This window comes from Sciurus vulgaris, assembly GCF_902686455.1.
Source record: "Sciurus vulgaris genome assembly, chromosome: 17".
Taxonomy (NCBI): Eukaryota; Metazoa; Chordata; class Mammalia; order Rodentia; family Sciuridae; genus Sciurus; species Sciurus vulgaris.
The window spans coordinates 31054585-31064237 of NC_136478.1; the positions used below are offsets into that span (position 1 = coordinate 31054585).

A 9653-nucleotide genomic window follows, 5' to 3' on the forward strand; every position below is an offset into this window, starting at 1 on the left:
TTCGTCACTACATTTTTGCCCTCCAATACAAGGAACTGAACCTAGAGGTGCTTAATGACTGAGCTACCTCCCCAGCTCTTTTCATTTTTTTCAAATTTTGAGAATGGGCCTCCCTAAATTGCCAAGGCTGGCCTCAACCTTGCAATCCTCCTGATCTTAGCCTCAGAAGCAGCTGGGATTACAGGCATGCACCACCATGCCCAGCTTACCACAACATTCGAAGTGCTGTGACAGTGTCTAGCCTACAGTAGGAAATCAGTAAACGTTTGTTAAACAAATGAACGTGTCAGGCCTATACCCAGGTAACAAGGTGGCAATTATTTCTATAGTTAACAGTCACAAACAAAGCAGAATTTCTGGATGGGGACAGTGACTACTTACTTTGAAGTTGGAACAGTGCTCAGAAATTTTGATGCTGTCTCTCCTTTGTGTACATATTTTTTGCATGAATATACACATTTCCTTTCCTAAATGTTTTCAAGGATGGAACCCAAGGCTACACAGTGAATTTGTGCAACACAAGAACCCAGGCCTGTGACTTCTCAGGCATTTTTTCCTACTCCACCAAGACTATTCAGCTATTACTAGTTTCTCCAAAACAACCTAATGGCTAAATAAATAAGGCAGAACTTTGGCAAAGGGATCAACTCCCTAAAAAACTTTACTTTCTCAAAGATACCTTTTCTTCCTTCTTTTTGTTTATTTACTGTGATCCTGGGAATTGAACCCAGGGCCTCACATTTGTTAGGTAAGTGCTCTACCATTGAGCTTCATCTGCGGTGCTGCTTCTTTCTTTTTTAAACTCTAAAATAGCCAGGCATGGTGGCACATGCCTGTAACACCAGTGGCTCAGGAGGCTGAGGTAGGAGGATCACAAGTACAGCAAGCAACTTAGTGAGACCCTGTTTCAAAAAAAAAAAAAAAAGGGGGGGGGCTCAGTGGTAAGCACCCCTGTGTTTAATCCCTAATACCAATTAAAAAAATACATAGATAGATAAAGCTCTAGAACAGATGTAGGGTAGCCTGTCTAGAAAGCAGGATGCTAAATGGAATGATCTTTTTTTCCCCTCCAAAATGCTGCACTACATCCCCAGCACTGTCAAAAAAAAAAAAAAAAAGAAAAAAAGAAAAAAAACTGCACTATAATAACACTAGAAATATGGTGTGGTTTGTGTGTGTTTGTAGCAGTTGCATCATTAACTAGATTATGAGGCTGTCTTCCTTTTCTCTAAGCTAACAAAGATAGGCTTTTTTTTTTTTTTTTGCCTGAAATGTGCACTAGTAAATTCGTGGAATAAGACCTAATTTGAAGAAGTGAAGGATTTTCCTAGCTACCTTACTCCATGGTTCTTGCCTTCCAGATGTCCTTTGGGAGCTATTTATCATTATTTTTTGTTGTTGCTTATGCCTTTTTATGATACTTGAGTTCCCCAAGCAGTACACCTGGGAAACTTTGGTTCATTTCCCAAATACAAGTATCATAAAGGCTGAACTTCTGGTTCAAGTGTTTTGGCCTGACACTGTGATCAGAACGCAATAACTGAAGGATCCCAGATCTGTTTGGACTAATGGAGGTGATACATGTGCCATTCATATTGAACTAAGTGGCTAACATGCTGAGCAGAGATGAGACACAGGCATACAGTAGGAAACAGACCATTTCTGCACAAGAAAATAACCTATTCAGAAAAGCTTCTATCACTCTTGTGACCAGAGAGAGCATGTAAAATTAGGTTACCAACCCCATATCAAAGGAGGATAGAACCCAGACTTCAGGTAATGCCCTTTCTTGGAAATATTTAAACTTATGGAAGTTCCTGGACATAGTCTTTTTTCTTTTCTTTTTCTTTCTTTCTTTCTTCTTTTTTTTTTTTTTTGGCGGGGGTTGGGGCAGTGCTGGGGCTCAAACCCAGAGTCTCACACATGCTAGGCAGGCACTCACTCTACCTCTGAGCTACACCTCCAGCCTCCTGGATGTAGCCTTCAATCCCAGTCTCTATTAAAATTTGGAAACTATCCTATAGAATAACATTTATACAAGGTTATTCATTACAACATGGTTAGTATCAGCTAAAGCTCAGAAACGACTTAAAGAGACTGCCTTAGGGTACCGGTGACAGAATACTCATATAACGAAATACAACATTAAAATAAATAAGAAAGAACACTCACGCCTGTAACCCCAGTGGCTCAGAAGATTGAGGCAGGAGGATTGTGAGTTCAAAGCCAGCCCCAGCCATTTAGCCAGGCCCTAAGTAACTTAGCAAGATTCTGCCTCAAAATGAAATATGAAAAAAAAAAAAAAAGGGGGGGGGGGGGGCTAGGGACATGGCTCAGTGGTTAAGCACCCCTGAGTTCAATCCCTGGTACCAAAACAAAACAAAACAAAACAAACAGAGCAAAAAAACAAAATGCTCTTTAATGAAATGAATTAAAATAGTTTCAAATGAAAAAACCAGGCTGTGGGAAAACATGGGAGGACAAGGGAAAAGGCAAAACAAGAAGATACAATACAATCATTTTCTCATATATATTATGAAATACCTCTGGAAGAGCACGTGAAAAACTAAAAATAGGGGCTGGGGCTGGGGCTGAGGGTACAGCACCTGCCTAGCATGTGTGAGGCACTGGGTTCGATTCTTAGCACCGCATATAAATAAATAAAATAAAGGTCCATCATCAACTAAAAAAATATTAGAAACAAAAAACTGAAATTATTGGTGATTTCTAGAAATGGGCACTGGGGACAGAGTTGAGGAGACTCCTCATTGTATATTCCTTTGTTTTTTGTTTTGTTTTTGTGATACTAGGGATTAAACTCAGGGGTGCTCTACCACTGAGCTACATCCCCAAACCCTTTTATTTTTTATTTTGAGACAGGGTCTCACTGAGTTGCTTAGGACCTCACTAAGTTGCTGAGGCTGGCCTTAACCTTGCCATCCTCCTGCTTTAGCCTTCTGAGTAGATGGAATTACAGTTGCACGCTGCTATGTCCTTTAAATTTTGAATCAAACGAATATAATTTCTACTCAAAACAAGCAAAATTAATACTCTAAAGAAAAAAAAAATCATACATAGGAGGGTGGCATATACCTGTAATCCTAGTGACTCTGGAAGCTCAAGCAGGAGAACCACAAGTTCAAGGACAGCCTGGGTACCTTAATGAGACCCTATCTCATTAAAAAGGGCTTACTGGGAGAGGTGGTGCACGCCTGTCATCCCAGCAGCTGGGGTGGCTGAGGGAGGAGGCCCAGAAAATCCCAGTTCCAGGAATTTATTTTACAACAATCCTTGCATCCATGTGGAATGACATGCATGAGATATTCATTTCAGCTGGGAATGGTGGTACATGCCCATAATCCCTGTGGCTTGGGAGGCTGGTACAGGAGGATCTCCAGTTCAAAGCCAGCCTCAGCAAAATCAAGGTGCTAAGCAACTCAGTGAGACCCTGTCTCTAAATAAAATACAAAATAGGACTGGGGAGGTGGCTCAGTGGTTGAGTGCCCCTGAGTTCAATTCCCGGTACCAAAAAAAAAAAAAAAAAAAAAAAGCGGGGTGGAGGGGGGAAACCTCAGGATGTGGCTCAGTGGTAGAGTACCTCTGGGTTTGATCCCCATGTTGAGGAATAAATAAATTAATTAATAAGAAAAATTACATTGAATGAGATTTTAAAAATTAATGAAGTCCTTCTTAATCTAGGAGGTATGGAGAAAGGAGCTCATTTTTTAACTTTCTTGCACCATTTCTGTAGATTTGAATTTTTTTTTGAACATGAGATTAAAGAGGAGAAAAAAAAGCAAAGAAAAGAAAAAGAAAACAAATCTCTGCTCTATGGTAATAGGTTGAGTGCTTAAAGCTAGGGGGCTGTGGAGAAGAGGAAGGGCCCAAGGTAATTTATTTGCTTCAGAGGTATACTTACTTTGTCCTGACAGCCAAAGGCAGAGAGGACATTCCTTCCTTGTTGCCATTATAGAATGAGTTGGCAACATTGGCAACATGGTTTCTGATAGGAACTTCCGAACCTGATCCCACATACTCCAACTGAAAATGGTCAATTTCTTGTGTTAGTTAAATACGTGGGGGAAAATGCCAAGGTTCACTCTTCTCCAAATATTTAGGAAAGTCATCAATGCAGTCAAAGCTTAGATTTTGCCCTTGGGTTCCATCCCCAAAGCTGAGGTAGGAGAGGGGGTAAGGAAATTCAGATTTTGTAAAAATTCCGTTGTCCAACCCTTGAGAAGAAGATCATCCTCTTGAAGACTCAGCAAACAAGGTATTTCCTCTGTGCAGGGCCAGCAAGAATAAAGTGCAAAGAGACAGTTTCAAACTCAGAGGCAGGTTGATGAGAAGGGAGAGAGGCAGAGTAGCAAGTCCACAGATTTGTGCTTCAGTCCTGACTACCTCAACACTGTCACAGAATTGCAATTATTTTGAGCCTGAATTAGCCTTCTCTGTAAAGTGGGATCATACTAGCTGCCTTTCCTTCAAAAACCAAAACATAAGGATAAAAGAGCACTGTTAAAACTATAAGTCACTAGAGACCAATGGTAGGCTACTATATACAACCCAAAATACCTCTGGATTATGATGAAGTTTGCTACCAGGGGAGAAAATGTGATCTTTAGGATCAGAGATTAGAACCCCACCCCACCCCCCATCTGCTGGGTAACCTAGGGCAAGTCCCCTAGCCTCTTTGAGCCTTAGTTTTCTCACTGCAAAATGAGGTTAAAATACTACCTGCTTAATAAGATGGCTGTGGGAATTAGGAGTTAGGTGAAGTGCTGGCTACAAAAAAAAATCACAAGCGTGAATTCCCCTTTGGTGTACCTTGGATCAAGCATGCTGTCAATCAAGGGGCACTTCATTGATTTATTTACTCATCACACTGTACTATCTGCACAATTTTTCTGTAAAATAAAACTATTCTAAAAATAAGGCCTATTCATTAAAAATATATATTTATAGAGGGTGTAGAGTGTCAAGACAAGGACTCTGGAGGTAGACTGCTTGGGTTTGAATCACAGTTCTGTCACTTAATAGCTGACTGACAGGGAATGTGTGCAAACAATTCTGTGCTTCAGTTTCCACATCCTCAAGCACAATGAAAAAAGAAAAATGTTGCATACTTATTATTAGACCTTGTACTCAACAATGGGAATAAGGTAGTGAACAAGACAGGTTTTTTTTTTTTTTTTTTTTTGTACCAGGGATTGAACCTGGGGGCACTTACCAATGAGCATTCCCAGCCCTATTTATTTTTTATTTTGAGACAGGATCTGGCTAACTTGTTTAGGGACTAGCTAAATTGCTGAGGCTGGCCTTGAACTTGTGATCCTCTTGCCTCAGCCTCAAGCTGCTGGGATTGATTACAGGCTCCACCAGGCTGAACAAGGCAGTTTTAATCCCTGCCCTTATGAAGCTTAAGAGGCTCCAAAACCACTTATCCTGAATACAGAAAAATGTAGACCCAAAGGTGACTCCCACCAAGGACACACAACTCGTTACCAAGAAGGCATTAGTAAAGACCAGGACTAGTGAGAGTTCCAGATTATAAATTACTATTTCTCCAATGCTCTGTATAATGCAAAGCATATCACCCAGATTCAAAACTTCTGGAAATTTAAGAGCCCTAGAAGTATCAAAGTGGATTCTGAATGTTTATTGGAATTGGCCCAATAATTCCACACATTCCTGACCTTTTTGAACATCCCATCCCATCTGTGTGTGTGTGTGTGTGTGTGTGTGTGTGTGTGTGTGTGAGAGAGAGAGAGAGAGAGAGAGAGAGAGAGAGAGAGAGAGAGAGAGAGAGAAGAGATAGATTAGATTGGGGATTGCACCCAGGGGCCCAGAGGCGTTCTGCAGCTACATTCCCAGAACCCCTCCTGTGTTTTGTTTTGTTTTGTTTTTGGTACCAGGAATTGAACCCAGGGGCTCAACCACTAAGCTACATCCCCAGTTTTTTTTTTTTTTTTTAAAATAATATTGTATTTACAGACAGGGTCTTTCTGAGTTTCTTGGAGCCTCACTGAGTTGCTGAGGCTGTCTTTGAACTTGCAATCCTTATGGCTCATCCTCCCGAGTTGCTGGCATTACAGGCTTGTGCCACCATGCACAGCTCCCATTTTGTTTGTTTGTTGAGATAGGGTCTCTAGCTAAGTTGCTGAGGTTGGCCTTGAACTTGGAATCCTCCTGCCTCAGCCTCCTGAGTCCCTGGGATTACAGGTGTGTACTACCCATACGGACACTTGCTTGTGATGTTGCCCTTCTTTGGCTTACATGTGAATCTTTATGCAAATTTCAGATTTGGAGTCTGTAATGTACAAAGCTGCTCCCCCTGACCTTTCCGGTGCAGCCATTTTGCCCGCCTCTCAACCACTTGTCAATCTGTGAACATCCTGGCTACCTATTGGTTCATCAGTCAGCTTGCAAGTATCCTTCTCCGATATTGGTCCCCTGTTAGCCTGGCGCAATTCAATTGCTTTACTGTAGCTACCCCACCATCTTTTCTCATCCTTCTCTCTCTCCTCCTCACTTTCTCTATCCTCCTGGCTTTCATACTTTTTCTTGTGTGCACCCTTTCTCATTCCCTTTCTTTTCCTCTCATTTTCTCTCTTACCCTGCAGGGAGACACTCTGTTTGCTTAATAAACTCCCTTATGTGATTTCCTGTGTCTGGCGTGGTTTCTGCGAGATCCCTTACAGAGTCCATGGTGGAGACTGCATGGAAATGCCACATCCCCTATGCCACCTACATTTTCATTTGTGCTTATAAGTCTTAAATGAGAACAAAGCCTGGGTGTCTTGATGGGGTCTGAAGGGTATATCACACTGGGGACTCTCTTCAGGAAAGGAACGCATAATTGATTTAAAATGAGGTACGACCTTGGAAGGGACACATGCACCTAAAGGACCCTGAAGTTTAAGCATAATGAGCTTCCTGGTAACGCTCTGGTTGCCTAATTTACTTCCTTTTTCCTTTCTATCCACATAACTTCCATCTACCTTCTAGCATCCACTCTGCACTAGGCAGTGACTTCCTAAATTTGCATCTTGATTTGAAAATTGTGCTTGGGCTGAGGTTGTGATGCAGTGGTAGAGTGTTTGCCTCGCATGCATGAGACCTGGGATCATCCCTAGAACATCAAAGAAAATGGAATGAATCTAAAAATCATGCTTCACTTCAATCTGCAGATTTTTATCCAAACTATGACAGATACACAGCTTTTCTCCATATAAAGGACCAAAACAATGTAGGACCAACCTGTGGGTGGTATGTAAATAAACTGTGGGGCTGCTTGTTAGACTGGATCATACCGTAACCAGAGGCTACAGTTTTCTATTTACCCTGGTAAACACACCCAGAGGCAGGCTCTTCTATGATGGGCACATTCAACAACAACAAAAAAAGAATCTTTTTAAATTGGGTGTGTTGGGGGTGGGGGGGGGGCGGTTAGCCACCTAGAGAAGACATTATATAGTTATGCATCATTATGTACAATTAATATATTTCATGCACATCATCTGATTTAATGCAGTCTGATGTAATGGGAGGTGGGCTTTATTAAAAGCCCCATATTAGATTGGAGACTAAGGCCTGTAATGACTTTGCAGTCACGGAGCTATACTATCTGGTAAAGGGAGGTTTCGAAGAATGACCCTAAATTCAGAGCCCTTTCGAATTCAAAAGGGACTATGATCTTCGGCTGTATGGCCTTTTACAGGCTTGCTACCCAAGGATGAGGCTCAAAGTCTGACTCTGAACACTTTTAATTCCCTTTCCACAGCACCCCCATTATCCTCACATTCAGAGGACACAAAGACTGCCCAGGCAGCGGCTGCACAAAGAACCCATACACAAGATAAGTAGAGGCCATTTTGTGGGTAATTTTGGGATGGGAACTTGTTTCTGGGGGTGGGGTGGGAGGCGGTGGTGTTGGAGCAGGGCAGTTTTCCTAGGCTGATTCTCCAGATGAGTCATCTGGGTTTATCCCATTATTTGCATAGTTTCTCACCTCTCCCCTTCCCGTGGGCAGCAACATGACCCAGCCACAGTGGCATCTGTCCTTCACCACTTCACCCCCTGTAGTCTGCTCAGTCAGGGCCTGGCCCGGAGCTGGCGAGAGCCCTGCCAGGAAGGGGAGGAAGCACGCGGCTCCCAGTGGCTGTCAGCTCTCGCAGCTGACTCAACACGCCACCCCCTCCTCCACCGCCGCCGCCCGCCCGCACACAGCCTCCAGCTTCCTAACTTTCCATTTCCAGGCCTCTCGGGTCGGTGGTTCGCCGAGTGGGTGCACCCCTCCCATTGCCTGGGGAGCCCGTCTGCAGCCTGGGCTGCCAGGGCGCCCTGCCCGCTGGCCTGGCGGGCCCTCTCTCAGGACAATTAGAATCTGCTGCCATGGAGAGTTCGGAATATAGGTCAAGGTGCTCTGGGAAGGGCCCAGGGGAGGATCACCTGACCGGGAGGTGTGTGACTCAGCGGGAAAGGAAGGGGAGGGGAGGGGTGGAGCCGGAATCTCCTGGCTGGCAGGGCCTGGAGGAGGAGGAGGAGGGAGAGGAGGAGAAGGTCAAGTTGCCTCCGTCTGGCTGATTGTCAGGGGAGGAGGAAGAAGCTGCTGGAGACAGAAGGAAGGATAAGATGACCTCTGGTGACCTATCTAAGGTGGCATCCAAATCCACTCCAGGGCCGGCTGTCACCCTCTGTGTAGCTGAAACCACTCCCAGCTCAAACTGTCTCTGCGGCTGTGAACACCTAATTAGCCACCTCCCTGCCAAAGTGAGAAACCAAATTAACAGACTGCTCATCACTCCAAGACCCAGACCCCCTGCAAGAAACCAAAACCACTGTTCTATCATACAAAGGCAGCCATCCCTAATAGACACAAATGCCATTGTTTCCCCCAATTAATTTTGAATATGAAAATTACTAACCCATTTCATTTTAAGTGTCCACACGGCAAGGAGCCTTCTTTCAGGGGTGAGGCAGTTGCTGCTGTAGCTGGACCGGCAGCTGCTCCGTCTGAGCTTCACTTCCTCTGGCTCCAACTGCAGGTTCCTCCTGGCCAAGCAGGGAGTTTCCTCATTCTCTGGGCTCTCTCTCAGCCCAGGCCTTGCTAGCCAGCCACCCTCACCTCCCACCCCCCAGCTGCTCACCACCCTCTGTGGGTAGTGCTTCTGGGACTCCCTAGTTCCATGAGTCAGAGCCAGGCTGGAGACAGACAGCAGGCTTCCTTTATTAAATCAGCCTCCTGCCCTGTACACCACAGAGAGAAGCTATAATTACTCGTTTGGCCTGGCTCTGAGAACTGAGCCAGGGACGCTTGACTGGGAGGGATGGTTCCTGATTTCTGCATTTATCTAGTGCACTCCAGTTTGGAAATAAGAATAAAAGCCAAGGGTTAAGGACCTGTTACACAAATATCAGATGTTTTGCATATGGAATGAGGTGCACTGGGCCTAGACACCAAGGTAGATTGCTAGGAAAAAATGCACTAAATTCAAGCTGCCAGTTTTTTTGCTTTGTTTTGTTTTGTTTTGTTTTGATTGCCTCCTGCTTCATCACCACAGTCAATACTTGAGGCAGGCTGCTCATTGTTAGTTTATGAGAGATAAAGAAAAAGGCAACAAAAGCATCATTTAGGATCTTCAGATCAGGAC

At 43.9% G+C, this 9653-nt stretch overlaps 1 protein-coding gene across 3 annotated transcripts in view; it reads right to left on the reverse strand.

Moving 5' to 3' along the window:
* The window catches only part of CHD9 (chromodomain helicase DNA binding protein 9), a 195183-nt gene extending 186042 nt beyond the window's left edge, over positions 1 to 9141 (reverse strand). For 2 of the 3 annotated variants that reach the window (XM_079118515.1, XM_079118514.1), the window contains exon 1: positions 8928 to 9141. The gene's annotated coding sequence lies outside the window, so the exon portion shown is untranslated. The remainder of the gene's footprint in view (positions 1 to 8927) is intronic. The other variant, XM_079118513.1, reaches the window with a different exon arrangement.
* Between the last annotated feature and the right edge of the window lie 512 nt (positions 9142 to 9653).